Here is a 14,781-nt window from a genome sequence, read left to right on the forward strand (position 1 = left end):
GTGCCCACTGGCCCAAAAAGTTGGCAAACCCTGACATAATGTAATTGTTGAGCCTCCGCTCTCTCTCGACGAGCAGGGAGGGGGAAGGCATGAATTGCAGGCGCCTCCACGGCCAGAAGGTGCAGAAGGTCCAGCTGTTGTGTCTTTTCCAGCCTTGGAGGAAGGGAGTGTGTTAGATACTCTGCCAATTCCCACAGGTGAACCCTCCCCCTTTCAGGATAGTGCTCAGCCTCCAAACGTCCTCTCGGAGCCGTTAGGGGAGGATTCCGAAAGAGCAGTAACTCCTCCTTTGCCAAGCTGTGAAAGAGCAGTAACTCCCCCTTTGTCCACCCGTAACTTAGAGATGTCTGATGCTTCCCAGCCTTCTACTTCCCTGTCTGTTGATAAGGACCCTGTTTTGTCAGACGAGCCCTTGGAAGTTCGCCCCCCTTCACCTCGCTCTCAACGGCGGGAAAAGCGTACTGGTCAGAGGGCAGTGGTACGAAGGAGTGAGAGATTGCGCTCCAAAACTTCCCCTATATAAGTCTGCTGAGTTTGGAGGGGGGTGTTGCGTCAACTCTCTTTTATGTTGCAGAGCATGTCTAAAGTGTTGTTAGGGAATTATAGTGAGTTATTGTAGGAACTCTATGAAGCGCACTGCTTTTGATGTATCCATTACTCTAATAAAACAAGATTTACTTGCACCAACTTCTCAGCCTCTTGGGTCCGACTCTGGACGGGACAGTAATGCCAGATACAATAAAAATGTGAGAGTAGCTTGATAATGGAACCAATTACATGGGGGGGGACTCTTAGCAGCAGCAAGACAGTTATTCCAGTTTCTATTGCTGGAAAATTATACAGCCACAAGAGTGGATTTTTCACATTCCGCAATGTTAAATTGAAAATACCCACCTTCCCATTCTGATGCTTCCCATAAGCTCATTTGAAAACAAAACCTTACAAAACTTATAGTCCTGAACTCAGAAACACTTGCTTAACAACACTCAATTTTCATGGAGATACACAAAACAGTCAGAGAGAACAGAGAGTTCAAAGTCTAAAAGGAGAGAGAGAAAAACCCCAGAGCCCTTCTGGACTTATTTCTGTCAGAGTTCTCATAATTTGTTGAAATAAATTAAAAATCAGCCATGTTCACAGAGTACCTGGACTCCTATTACTGACCTTGCCTCATACTCTGACCTTCATCTTCTGCAGTTTAAAAGTTAAAAAAAATGCCTGGCTAATGTTTAACTAATTTAAGAAATTTAGCATTGAACTCAAGGCTGGGCATGCTCAGTAAGAACCAACTGTCAGTGTTCTAAAAGCCAGACTCGCAGCTACTGGCCTTAACTAATCAGGGGGCCACACCCACACCAGACTTTGATTTCATCTTAAACAGTCATGGCTTCCCTCAAAGAATCCTGGAAAGTGTAGTTTGTGAAGGGTGCTGAGAGGAGATTCCTATTCAGTGGCCAGACTGGTTTAACAGTCATCCTCTCTGACTGAAGGTCTGTGAGGGGAACAAGACGTCTCCTAGCAACTCTCAGTGTTCTAAAAGCCACAGCTGCTGGACTTGCCTGATCAGGGGGCCACACCCACATCAGACTTTGATTTATGTGAGACAGCCATGGCTTCCCCCAAATAATCCTGGGAAGTGTAGTTTGTGAAGGGTGCTGAGAGGAGACTTCTATTCCACTGACAGAGCTTCAGTGGCCAGACTGGTTTAACAGTCAGCCACTCTGATTGAAGGTCTGTGAGGGGAACAGGACATCTCCTAGCAACTCTCAGCACCCTTCACTAACTACACTTCCCAGGATTCTTTGAGAGAAACCATGACTGTCCAAAGTGAAATAAAGGTCTGGTGTGGATGTGGCCAGGGACAGCTTTGGTTTAAATTTGTGTGGGAAGCTACATGTGCCTGCTGTAGAATAAAAAGGTGAGGGAAAACGCTGAAATGCAATGATACTGTTCATAATGTTTTTTGTTTGGAAAGGTAAGGGGCTTCCCCTCTCCCCAGTGCCCACCCACCCAATCTCCTATCCTTCCCCTCCTCCTACCCTCCCTGCCCCTCCCCCGGGGTCAGTGTTGGATATGACCTGGGAGACCAAGGTTTGAATCTCCACACAGCCGTGAAGCTCACTGGGTAACCTGAGCCAGTCATTTCCTCTCAGCCTCAGAGGAAGGTAATGGTAAAACCACCTCTGAATACCATTTACCATAAAAACCCTATTCATAGGTTCGCCATAAGTCAGGATCAACTTGAAGGCAGTCCATTTCCATTTTCAAACATGATCGCACAGAAATAAATCCCATTGAACTCAAAAAGTATGCAAATGATCAAACCCACCCTCCCTTCTCCTCCCTCCTATCCCCTCCCTCTTGTCCCTTCCCTCCCCCTTCCTTTGCCCCTCCCTCCCCAACCCCAATCCCTTCCAGTCCCTTCCTTCCCCATTCCCCCTCCCCTTCCTCCTCCCCATGGTCAGTTTTACCTATCTGAAGCATGATTGCATGGGAGTAAATACCATTGAACTCTATAAGCATGCAAATGATCAGACCTGCCTTTCCCCTCTCCTCTCACTTCCTCCTCCCCTCCCCTCTTCCTTTTTCCTCCTCCCCTGCCCACTCCAGCTCTTCCTCCCTGCTCCCCTGGTCAGTTTTACCTATCCTAAGCATGATTGCACAGGAGTAAATCCCACTGAACTCGATAAACATGCAAATGATCAAACCTGTTCTCCACCCCTCCCCCTCTTGCCTGTTCCCATCCCCCTCCTCCCCTCTGCCCTCCCTCCCCTCCCTCCTCCTCTTCCCCTCCCCATCCTCTGTGGTCAGTTTTACCTATCTTAAGCATGATTGCAGGGGAGTAAATCCCACTGAACTCAATAAGCATGCAAATGATCAATCCATTCTCAGCAAACTTGCACAGGATCCCATTACTTACCTCTCATATTAAAAACCAGAGAAATTAACTAATAGGCAAAAAACCTTGCGGTTTAAGAACATACCTATAGCCCACAGATATTTCTATCCAACTTTAAAAAGCAGGCAAATTGGGCAGCTATAGTGAATGCACCAGAGGAGCAGGAGATGTGACCTCTTCTCTGAGATATTGTACTGCCCTACAAATTTGTCAAAATGCACATTTGGGTTGGTCTTTCACAGTCCAATTCACTTCCTGTGTAATTTGGAAGAATTTGGTAAAGTGTGTCTCCGAGCATATGGTGAGCGGTGGCAACATCTGCAATCAGCCCAAATAACAGAAAGAAGACATGTGCTGTGCTGATCCTGTTTTAGCAGAGAGGAAGCAACATTATTAAGACAGTTGATATAGTTCAGATGGTCACTTTAAATATGTCTGATTTACTTTGCAATTTTAGTGAAATTTCCTATAGGAAATCATTTTCTTTTGTTTCTATTTCTGTGAATATGTGAAGTACAGCAACACTTTGTAAAATCCCCCCCCCCCAAAAAACCTCCAAAAATAATTGTGGAATAATGGCACTGACGATTCTGCAGAATAGTCTCCAGTGGACATCAGGAGTGTCTCAGTTTGCACAAGATAAAACAGTGAGAGGTGAAATATATTCTTATAAATTCTAGGTGTGCTCTATGTTTTTAATTGACCGTGCCCACCATGCCTTAAATGAAGTGGTTTAAGCATAGCAGGCTGAAAAGATGCATCCTCTTTTTTCCAACAGCTTGAGTCACTGCTGAAGTAACAACCTACTGTATTGTAATCAGTCTGATTTTACATTAAACTGCAGTTTCAGATTCAACAGTTAATGCACCCAAAATAGAAGTAGAACATAACCTCCAATTTGAAATACAAAAGGCTGACTTCACCATCATATGATATTGACCAATAAAAAGGCTTTGAAATTAATAAAAATAAATTTGACACAGATTTCTAGGATGAATAATGAAATAATTTTTTCTAGATTAGATTCTCTGTAGAAACATTAGGAACACAGGAAAGAAGCAAAGTAAGAAGAACACCAACAAACATACAAAAATATAATTCTCCATCTTTGGAGTTGGCAGGTGCTGCCACCACTCACCATAAGCTCAGAGGCACATGTTACCAAATTCTTCCAAGCTACACAGCAAGTGGATTGGACTGTGAAAGACCAACCCAAATTGTGTTTGCATTTTGACCAATTTGTAGGGCAGTGCAATATCTCAGAGAGGAGGTCAGGTCTCCTGCTCCCCTGGTGCATTCACTGTAGCTGTCCAATTTCCCTGCTTTTCTAAAATTTGATAGAAATATCTGCGGGCTATAGGTATGTTCTTATACCACAAGGTTTTTTGCCTATTAGTGAATATACACCTTAAATAACAATATGTTTTCACTTGTTCAAGTTGATGAGAGACTATGCGCCAAGTATGAGATACTGGGTTATGGCTTAAAATAGTTCCTTAGTCATACTGCAATTTATGCTTCGTGCATTCTTTAAATAAAAAAAAAACCCTTCAGAAACACCACTAAAAGTCCATGCAGGTCCACTTGTGCATATGAAAGATTAGGAAGAAAAGGAGGAGGGAAAATCCATCAAATGGATAAGCAGGAACCACAATACCTACTCATGCAGTTGTTGCTGCAGAAAATGTGTCCTTGAGAAAGGATTTGTTCTGCAATTTGTTGCCTGGAAGAAAAACAGCTTTGTGGTTGGTTTTCTGCCCTAGGAAACTTGACCAGCATGATCATAACAACAGTGGTCAGACTTAGTCCCATTGAAATCAATGTGCCTTAAGTTAATCATGACTAATTTCAACGAGTCTACTCTGAGTAGAAGTTAATTGAATATAGCCCTACTCGTCAGTGTGGGGAATCTTTGGCCCACCAGATGTTGCTGACCTACAACTCACATCATCCCTGACCATTGGCCATGCTTGCTGGGGCTGATGGTATTTGTAATTCAGCAACATCTGGAGGTGCAAATGTTCCCCATCTTCCCCAAGGGGAGCTTTCTATTTTCCTTCTTATGGACAGGCATTACTGGATAGAATGTTACCAAAATGGATTTGATTAATGAAATCAAACAGTTACTAATAATTGATATCCATCATTACTTGCTATTTTTAGGACCTCACTTAGGATACTATCTTCCCTCAGTCTTTTGTAGTACTTTATTATCTGAGAATTTTGTAATCAGACCTTCCAATTCTGAAGGAAAAACTGGGGCCTATGAATTAAGGTCAGCAAAGTTGCTATTTATACTTGAGGGTTCCAAATTTTAAATATTTTTTGTTAAAGGTATGACTGAAAATGCTACTCCCAAGCATTATTCAAAACATTAATTAACACTAAATTAGTATCTTTGTAATGGAAAATGGAAATGGACTGCCTTCAAGTCGATGCCGACTTATGGTGACCCTATGAATAGGGGTTTCATGGTAAGCGGCATTCAGAGGAGGTTTACCATTGCCTCCCTCTGAGGCTAGTCCTCCCCAGCTGGCTAGGGCCTGCTCAGCTTGCCACAGCTGCACAAGGCAGCCCCTTCCTTGTCTGCAACTGCCAGCTGGGGGGGGCAACTGGGCATCTTTGTAATAACCATTATTAATTAATTTCCAAGAGCTATCAAGATCTTTAGGTTAAATTTAGTCATTTCTACCCTTGATAAGGGAATTAATAGCCAAGCTAGTTTTCTTGTTTAAATCTCCTAGCTGCTTGGTTAACCTTTTTTCTTGGCCTCTCTACATTCTTTGTGAAGCCATGTGAGACAATTATTTCTAATATTTGAAAAATTGTTTGGAGCAATGACTTAGGCTTTATCCACTTTCTGTTCAAACAGATGTATAACTTTAAAAGAGAACTCATGATATTTTTAAAAGGCCACATTACTGAACAGTGATTGCAGAGAAAAGTTGTTTCCTCACTCTATAGCCCTCATCAGTCACTCTACACACAGAGACACACACACAGAGACACACACGATTACCATTGCATGAAGGGGAGAGCAGGGATGAGCCTATAGGCCGTCCACACTGCCACACATCCTAAAGCACTTTTTAAAGCTTTTTTTAAAATTCTAAATGTAATAAGGGTTTCCAGCAGCTATTGCAAATCACAATATCAGTGCAGGCATTTTCCTGGCCACCTTACACATAATATCTGGCCAGGGGCATCACTACCGGAGTGCGGAGGGTGCGGCCCGCACCCGGGTTTCACCATGAGGGGGGTGACACCCAGAGCTGCCCCGCCCCGTGCCATTGCCCGGCAAGGCTGCTCCAACTCCTCCTCAGAGGCGGGCAGGCAGGCGAGACCGAGAGCAGCATCGGCGGGGCGAGGGAGGCGCGCCGGCGTTCCCAGGCCTTCTCCGGCTGGGTTCCCCTCTGGCGCATGCCCTCCCAGGGGCATGGACGGGGTGGCTGGCCTCAAGTGTGCACGCGCATGCGCACGCACGCAAGCCCAGCCACCTCGTCCATGCCCCTGGGAGGGCGTGCACTGGAGGTCCGCACCCCCCCCGCACTCCCGCTAGTGACACCGCTGTATCTGGCTCTGAGAAGAAGGACTCCCTGGGCCTTCTCTCAGAGCCCAGGTGAGGCAGCAGAGAGGTGGAGGTGGCAGCGCACACATGGGCCTGACAGTGAGTGAATTTGTTTGTGTGGGGCAAATGAGGAGCCCTTCTGAGCCCCAGGGTCCTCAGCCAGTGCCTAATTCAGCCAACCACTGACACCAGGACTGTTCCTTTCCCCACTCCCATATCTCTCTGTGTGTAATTGTTCATTTCCTCAAGTTTGTTCTAGTTCTTCAAATGAAAATGCTACGTTGGTTGTTGGCAGCAGCATGCTTTCCAGACCACTTCTCTAATCACAGACTGGAATAAATGCCAGATAAATGAGGTTGTCAGCAAGATAAGAGCCATCTGATCTTCCATGATATTGAACAGACATCCATACCCAGTTTCACAGTTTCTGCAGAAACTTGGTTGATGATGTAACTGTTCTCATCTTCGGGCTACATTACCAGTTGCAGCATTTTCAGTCCCCATTTTTCCTTGGTTTTCCTTATGCCCTTGTATTGTTCTTTCTTGTAAGAATCAGCTATGAACAGTGTACCCCTCCAATTGGTCCAACCTTCATTGTTGCTGCTTCTTGCCTTTTACTTTCATAAATATTACCACAATATGCAATGTGGTGGCATCACAACAGAATGGAAGTAGCACAGAGCATATTTCCAAACTGTGCATATTTTCAACAGAGTGATAATAGAAAATAGATAGCAAATTTAAATTAGAAAGTTAAAACATAGTGAACAATTGACCATACAGCATCTTGCACTTCCCCAGCACATGTACGCTGTGCATCAAAGTCATACCATAGAATCCACTGGGTAATATTCTCAAGAGCTTGTATGTGAGTGTTCCACACTGTTTTGATCTTAGATGCAGTAGCAACCAATATGATGGCACAGAGGCACTTACCTGACCTACCATCAAGTACCAGATTGGTTCAGCTGATGCTTTTGCACCATGCTGGTCTCACAATGGCATCACCCTTCCCTATCCCAGTAAGCAACAGCAACTCACCAGTAGGGATGAGGGAGAAATTCAATTCAGTTCACATTTGAGGCCCAATTTATCAAATTTGCACTTTTGGAAACAATATGAGCTCCAAAACGCAGCCATTCTTCAAAATTCACATTTATCAGAATTTTGTGATGCCGTTCTCCAACCAACCAATGTTTACAACAATGCATATATGAAAGGAAAATGTGTATAAAAGTGAATATAATAGTGAAAGTAACATACAAAAATGCATGATATTAAGAAAAACTGCTTGCAAAAGATGTACATTAGTCAAAACTGCAGATAAAAATATGTTAATTAGGAAAAAGTTGCACTAAAATGATGAAGAATTTTCATGAATTTTCATTTTACAAAAAAATCAAATTGCTGCAGAAATGTGGAGAACAGAAGTTAAGGCTGGAAAAATGAGAAACCGAGAGAACCGAAATGGACAGATCCACCTCTACTCACCAGGTAAGCATTTCTGCCCAACCATGCTATCTACTATTGCTTAGATGGTACAACATGATACTGTAACCCCAAAAGAAACAAGGGGACAAGAGTTCCAGAAATGGTTGTCTGTTAGGAAATGGCTAATGTGAAACAACTAGTATTCATACAATGTCAGATGAACCCATCTTATTTATTTAATATACCGGATATCTCTTTCAATATCTTCCAGAGACGTTTACAAGTCATACAATAAAATCCAATTTAAAATAATATATAAATACCACCAAAAAAATCTAAAAATCAGTACCTCAAAAACTAAAAGCCAAAAAGGCCAACACATGAGCAGAATATAACATTAATCAAAATCAGCCCAAGGTCTTAGGCTTTCATTCAAGGTTTCAGCCCTTGTGGGCTTCTTTGGGGCAACTGGTTGGCCTGTGAGAACAGAATGCTGGATTAGATGGGCTCTTCTTATTCTTAAAGTGGAATATAAAGGTAATAATATAGACAAACAGGCAAACAAACAATGTGCATGGCTTAAATGCGTATGTTTAAACAAATCCCCTCACTATTCAGATTCAGTTTAATTTTTTAATATAAATCTTTTCCTTTCAAATTGCTTGTTGACGCCGGTAAGATTATTTTGAGAAAAGTTATTTCAGAATTGCAGAAGCTACCATCTAATAAATACAGATTGCATGATTATCATTGTTTTGTTTATTTTGCCTAATTTAGAACATGGCCTTTGTAACCTTTTGTTTGTGCTATTCCAGGATTACTTTTGCAACCGTCTGAAACATGAAAATTGCCCTTTTTTGCTCAAACTTGAAAGGTCTGAGCAACGGCTCATTTCCCAAAATGTTTACAGAGCTAAAATGAGACTGTTTGCATGTAGTCTCATCTGTCAACACTCAACAATATTGTTAATGCTATAATACTATAAATATACGGAGTACAATATGCATTGATCAGTTGACCATATGCTAGATATTCTTCTATCTGTTAAGGAAATCAAACTTTCTGCAAACTCATTTTATTTTCATAATAAACAAAAACTATTTAGAAATTGTAACAAATGTTTTTGAAACATATTTTGAATTCATTGCCTATACACACGCTACTATAGTGGGTGATACCCCTCTAAGTCATACTCAGAGTAGGTACATTGAAATCAATGGACTTAAATATTCTGAGTATGACTGACATTGGCTAGTGCACACTAAATCAAGGATGAGGAATTTCAGGCCGAGGAGCCTGAAAGTGGCCCTCCAGGTCTCCCAATCTGAGTGTTTTTGCCTAGCTGGAACATATCCTTGAACTCTGATAATGCCTTTTGCTTGTCTGGATTGAGGAGAGAAGAGTGTGTCTGTGTGTAGAAACTAGCCCACTGGATAAAGACAAAACGTACATGCATTGCTCCACCCACTTTTCCCTCTGTCCCCACCCACCACTGGCATGTAGCCTTCAAAAAATATTGCCCCAAAGGGAATGTGTCCCTCAGACTAAACAAGGTTCTCCACCCTTGCACTAACTATACATGATATTTTGATAAGAGTGAGGAAATGTATGAGCAGGCGGTGGTGCTGCCACATTTGAAGAGGCCTTGGGCAAGATCCACCACCACATGTTCACCACTGCACTGCTCTATTCGCCTTCTTACAAGGCAGCAGGTGAGGAAACGTACTCTGGTAAAAAAAGGGTGGGGAGAAAATAGATCCCTTTTTCTGTCCTTCCCCCCGGCCAAAAAAAAGAAAAGAAAAGAAAGAAAAAGAAAAATACTAGTTTTGTCCTCCTACCCCTTCCCTGGCTACAAAAGGGGGATCATTCCCTTTTCTTAAAATTGATTTTAAAAATCTGAAAAAGGTTGTTAGGCATGCTGCCTTCAGCATATCAACATCCTCTATAAGAAGTTTTAAATAAAGGTTTGGAAGGGGAAGGGCCCTTTTCTTGCAGCCTGCTGGGTTGCCTAGTGCCTTCAAAACCAATCAGCTGACAGCAGCCTCTACAGTGCCTTGTTTTGTTTCTTTTTTAAAAAAAACTTTTCACAGCAGGAAAACTGCTGCTGGAGCAAAGTTTCAAAGATTCTTAAATTCTGCCCTTCCTCCAATCTGTAGCTCAGGGTGTTGAACAACTAACTATACAAAACAACCCATCATTTAAGCCACAAAGTCATAACAGCAACAATTCAGCAGCAAATCATATCAGTAAAACTGCACCTAAAAATAGCGCCCCCTTTATGCAAACACCTGGCCAGTATAAAACTAGCTACAACTGTGTCCATCCTCTTCAGTTCTCAGGGTGCTGTTGGACCCATGTGGGGCCTATAGGCACTCGGGAATTAAAGACGGGGGGGGGGGGGGCACAACTGTTGGGAGCTTTTCTCCAACAGTGCAATAACATGCCTCCTGAGCTACAATTCCCAGTGTTCCCTGGGAAAGGGGTTTAATTGTTAAACCAAAGTCAGTTTGTAGTAAAAGGGGCAGGGTGTACATTCAACCAGGCTAGCAGAGCTTCTGCTGGTAACTCCTTGCCCAGGCAATGCTTCAGCAGTAACATAGTCCTTTTATAAGCAGAGATATAGTCACCTTTCCCTCAGTGCAGATGTAAGCTTCCAAATTTTGAAGTCCTACAAGTGCTTTCTCAGACGTATAAACAATGGGACTATTCCCCAGTAGTTTGCTTTGGATTGCATCCTTGGTGAACTCCTCAGGTTGAACCAAAATAGTCTTTTACTGGATAAGGATGTCTTTTCCTGCAATAGCTGTAATATTCAAACCTGATAAAGCCAAATCTTTATAGCACTTGCAAATTGCTACACATATTTCTTTCCTCTATCTAGAATTTTATACCAGCACACTTTTATAACTGCAGCAATTTGCTTCCAACCCTTTAAAGGATTTCATATATATATATATACCATAAAAACAGGAATAAATCATTCTCTGAAACTTGCAAGTATTACAGCTACTTTATGAAAGCGTGCATTCATATGCAGTGCTTCAATGAGAAATCTGTGTTTGTTATGAATTAACCAGGGAGGGGAATTGTCTGAATTCAGATTACTCTGGGATATATTTTCTACACTGACATTTCTTGCTCTTTATAGGCCAGTTATTGATAACTGGAACTGCTTGTTTATAATTAATTTCTTCAGTTGTAACTTAGTTGTAATGTCAAAGAGCTGCTTCCTGATAAGGATTCCTGTTTATTTGTTTGTTTGTTCTTTACAATGACTTGGATCAAAAATCCAAAATAAAACTTCCCAGCTGATAAATGCAAAGGAACTAGAATTTAAGTAGTCTGATGTTCTACTGAGTGTCTCCCAAATGTATCTTCATAGAAGGGCCTGCAATAGTGTTGGCAGGTTCAGGGCCTGATCCTGTATCTTTAGGAGAAGAGAAAGTCAGCCAAGTGCAGGTGTTCTTGCAACACTGTGATGGGGAAAACCACAAGGTGGAATTCTCCCTTCTCCCTGCACAACTTTTAAAGTTACAGAAGACCTCTTGAGGCTGGGCCTGGCAACCAAGAGGTCTTCTGTATCTTTAAAAGTTGTGCAGGGAGAAGGGAGAATTCCACCTTGTGGTTTTCCCCATTACAAGGTTGCAAGAACACCTGCACTTGGCTGACTTTCTCTTCTCCTAAAGATACAGGATCAGGATCAGGCCCTGAACCTGGCAACCCTAGCCTGTAATCTAGTAGGGAGGGGCAGAACCAACACAAAGTTACCACTAAATCTCTATTCATGAAGACTTCTACACAGGTCTATGGTCAATGGTACTGAAAGCCACAGGAAGATCCAGGAGAATGAGAGTCAGACTTCTCTCATCCTTTTCCTGACATAAAAGTTTCACCAGGGCAACAAGGCAGTTTCTGTGTCAAAGCAAAGGCAAAAAAGACTGACATGACTCTACATGAGGATTGAGGAAACTATGGCCCTCCAGGTGTTATTGGACTCCAACTGCCATCAGCCCCAGGCAGCATAGCCAATATTCAGTATTGATGGGTCAGAATCCAAGAACATCCAGAGGGCCACAGTCTCTACCCCTGCTCTAAATAATCTAGATATTCACTGAATAGGTTCTAGGGCAGATCAGCCTGAACACACTCAAGGATCTTTCCTAAAAATGGCAGAGACTGGTCTGTATCTACATTATAACATTGTAACATTTACAGTGCAATCCTCAGAAGCTGAATTCAGTGGGAATGACTCCCAGGGAACTACTCCCAGGGAACTACTCCCAGGGAACTGCTATAGGCAATAAGTTTAACAATATTTGGCCAAATGCTTTCCTTTCAAAGATTCCCCCACCCCTTTAAAATCTTTCAACTGCATATACAGCTGTAAATTGTGGAGAAAACCAGGTGTTTTGAATAGAAATTGTGTTTATTCCAATTATTCAATGTAGTTATATAGCTAATTGTATTACCTAATACCAGGGTTGGAAATTACTATTAAAGGGGTTCTGTAATGAGTTTTGGAGAACAATTCTCAAGGAAATACTAGTTCAGATTTCTTGGAGGGTGGGAATCATATTTATCTTGGAAAACATAAATGTGAATGGTTTTGCAAAAATTCACTTGAGATTCTTTAATTTCAGCTCTGTTAAAGCTTTTGTTTTATTTTACTCCTGGCTAATGCCTCTCAATGAACAATTAGAAGCTTTTAAATTCAAGTTACTTCATATTTTTGAGACGGGAAAATGTTTCAGAAGAACCTGTTGCCCAATTGCCCTGTGTTTGTCATGATGACTAAAGTGTCTCAAGTCAGTTCAAACAGGCTGGGCAACATGGAATGATTTGATGCTTTCAAGAATGGCTATGGGCATTAGAATAAAGAATATGGTTAACTCCCCCACTGAAATAAATAGGACTTTATAAGACTGCAGTCTTATACAGCCTTACCTGCAATCCTAATTCCCTATCTGTGATGCTGTAGAGAATTAGGATACCTCGGATGTTGCCCTCCACTGGGCTCCATGGCCTTCCACTGGTGGGGCGGGTTCCACTGCTGTGAAGTCCTGCAATGGTTCTCCTCTGGTGGTTCTCCTCCTAGCAGTAGCCTGAAGAAAATGTCAAAAGAGATGTTCATTGTGTGGCAGAGGTGGGACACTGGCAGCTTTGGATCCACTGGATCCAAATTCCTGTGAATTCCCTGAGGGGCCTCAGGCCCCAATCTACATCAGACTGGATCTAGTGCAACAAAAATGAAGAATAACTGCTCTCCCACTTCCATCTGATCAGCACATACAGCAGCACTTGAGATTTGGCAGTCACTCTGCTTTACTGCTCCCATCCAGGGCTTAGAACTGCACTCCACACTGTTCAACTTTCACTAGATTGTGCCCATGTTACAGCCGTATTTAGGCATTCAATCTTCTTGTGTAAAAGCAAATATGAAAAGTAAGAGGGGCACACTGCCAAGTCCTGCCCATTCCAACATGTTACCTGTATACAGTTTAGAGCCCTCCAAGAGTTTGTATTATTATCTGAGTCAGGGAGCATCCTCTGCTTGTTGGGGGCCCTGCACAGTTTAGAACCCTGCACAACTAGGGTCCCAAATGGGGGGGGGGGGGTTAGGCAGATTTTTCCAACTGTACAAATTCTTTGTCAGACACCCCACACTTTAAAAAAAATCCCAAACGAACACAAAGTGTGCTTTGTTCTTTGCCTACATTCTGTATCAGTGGTGGTTTCTTCACAGGGATCAGTAATTCTTATCTACTGTACAGTGGCAATTCATTTATGAACCTGAGCAGTATAAGTAGACCACATCCTGTCAGAATGATTGATGACCCCCACTATTTGACATTGATGGATGACCCCCTGACCTCCCCCACCCCAGCCCTTACCCCCCTCCCCAACAACATCACCTGCCCCAACCTCGGTCTGTGGACCAAGGAGTGTTGGAAATGGACCCCGAAGGGGTTCTTGTTCTTAACTTTTTAAAAGATTAGCTTACTTGCAGACATGGGACAAACATTTAAAAAGAGACAGTAATTTAAACCATGCATTAATTAAATAAGCCTCATAGCTTCTAAGGCAGCCTTTTTCAACCAGTGTGCCTCCAGATGTTGTTGGACCACAACTCTCATCTTTCCTGACCATTGGCAATGCTGGCTGAGGCTGATGGGAGTTGTGGTCCAACAACATCTGGAGGCACACTGGTTGAAAAAGGCTGGTCTAAGGTATTAGATGAGTTTTTCTCCGTGGCCTTTGATATCTGTGAAAAAAACAAACAAAATTGTTCTTAACTTGGGCCTCCTTGCCAAACTACATGCAAATGGTACTCACCATTGCCTGAATGCCTGGTAAAAAGAGTAAGATTGAACTCTGTGTATGCTCATTTATATATAGCCGTCACATTTTGTATGCAGGCCTAAGCTTTGCAATTGGTTTATGGCATGGAATTTATTTATTTATTTATTTACCTTTACGTTGTGATATCTTATTGGCTGTCTCTATATCACGGCACCAACAGCAAAAAAAACATTTTCCCCCTAGAACATGTAGCCCTAGCCATTTTTACCCTCAGACCTTTGTATAGCTAACATTTCATATGTGATTTACAAAATAACCTTGGATAATTGCATCCTGAGGAATATTGCCAGGGGATCATCCATCAATGTCAAATAGTGGGGGTCATCAATCATTCTGCCTTACTACTAACCTGCCTTAGTTCAGTCACTAACAGGTATGAAAACCAGAGTACTTAAAGAGTATTTACACAATGCAACAAAGTGTTACCTAAAGATGAAAGTGAAGAAGAGGAGGTTCTGGCCAAAAAGAAAGTGTTTTAATATGGTCTGGGCAGTCCTGGGCCGCATTCACACCAGGCATTTGT

Source organism: Rhineura floridana, chromosome 5 (genome assembly GCF_030035675.1).
Source record: "Rhineura floridana isolate rRhiFlo1 chromosome 5, rRhiFlo1.hap2, whole genome shotgun sequence".
Taxonomy (NCBI): domain Eukaryota; kingdom Metazoa; phylum Chordata; class Lepidosauria; order Squamata; family Rhineuridae; genus Rhineura; species Rhineura floridana.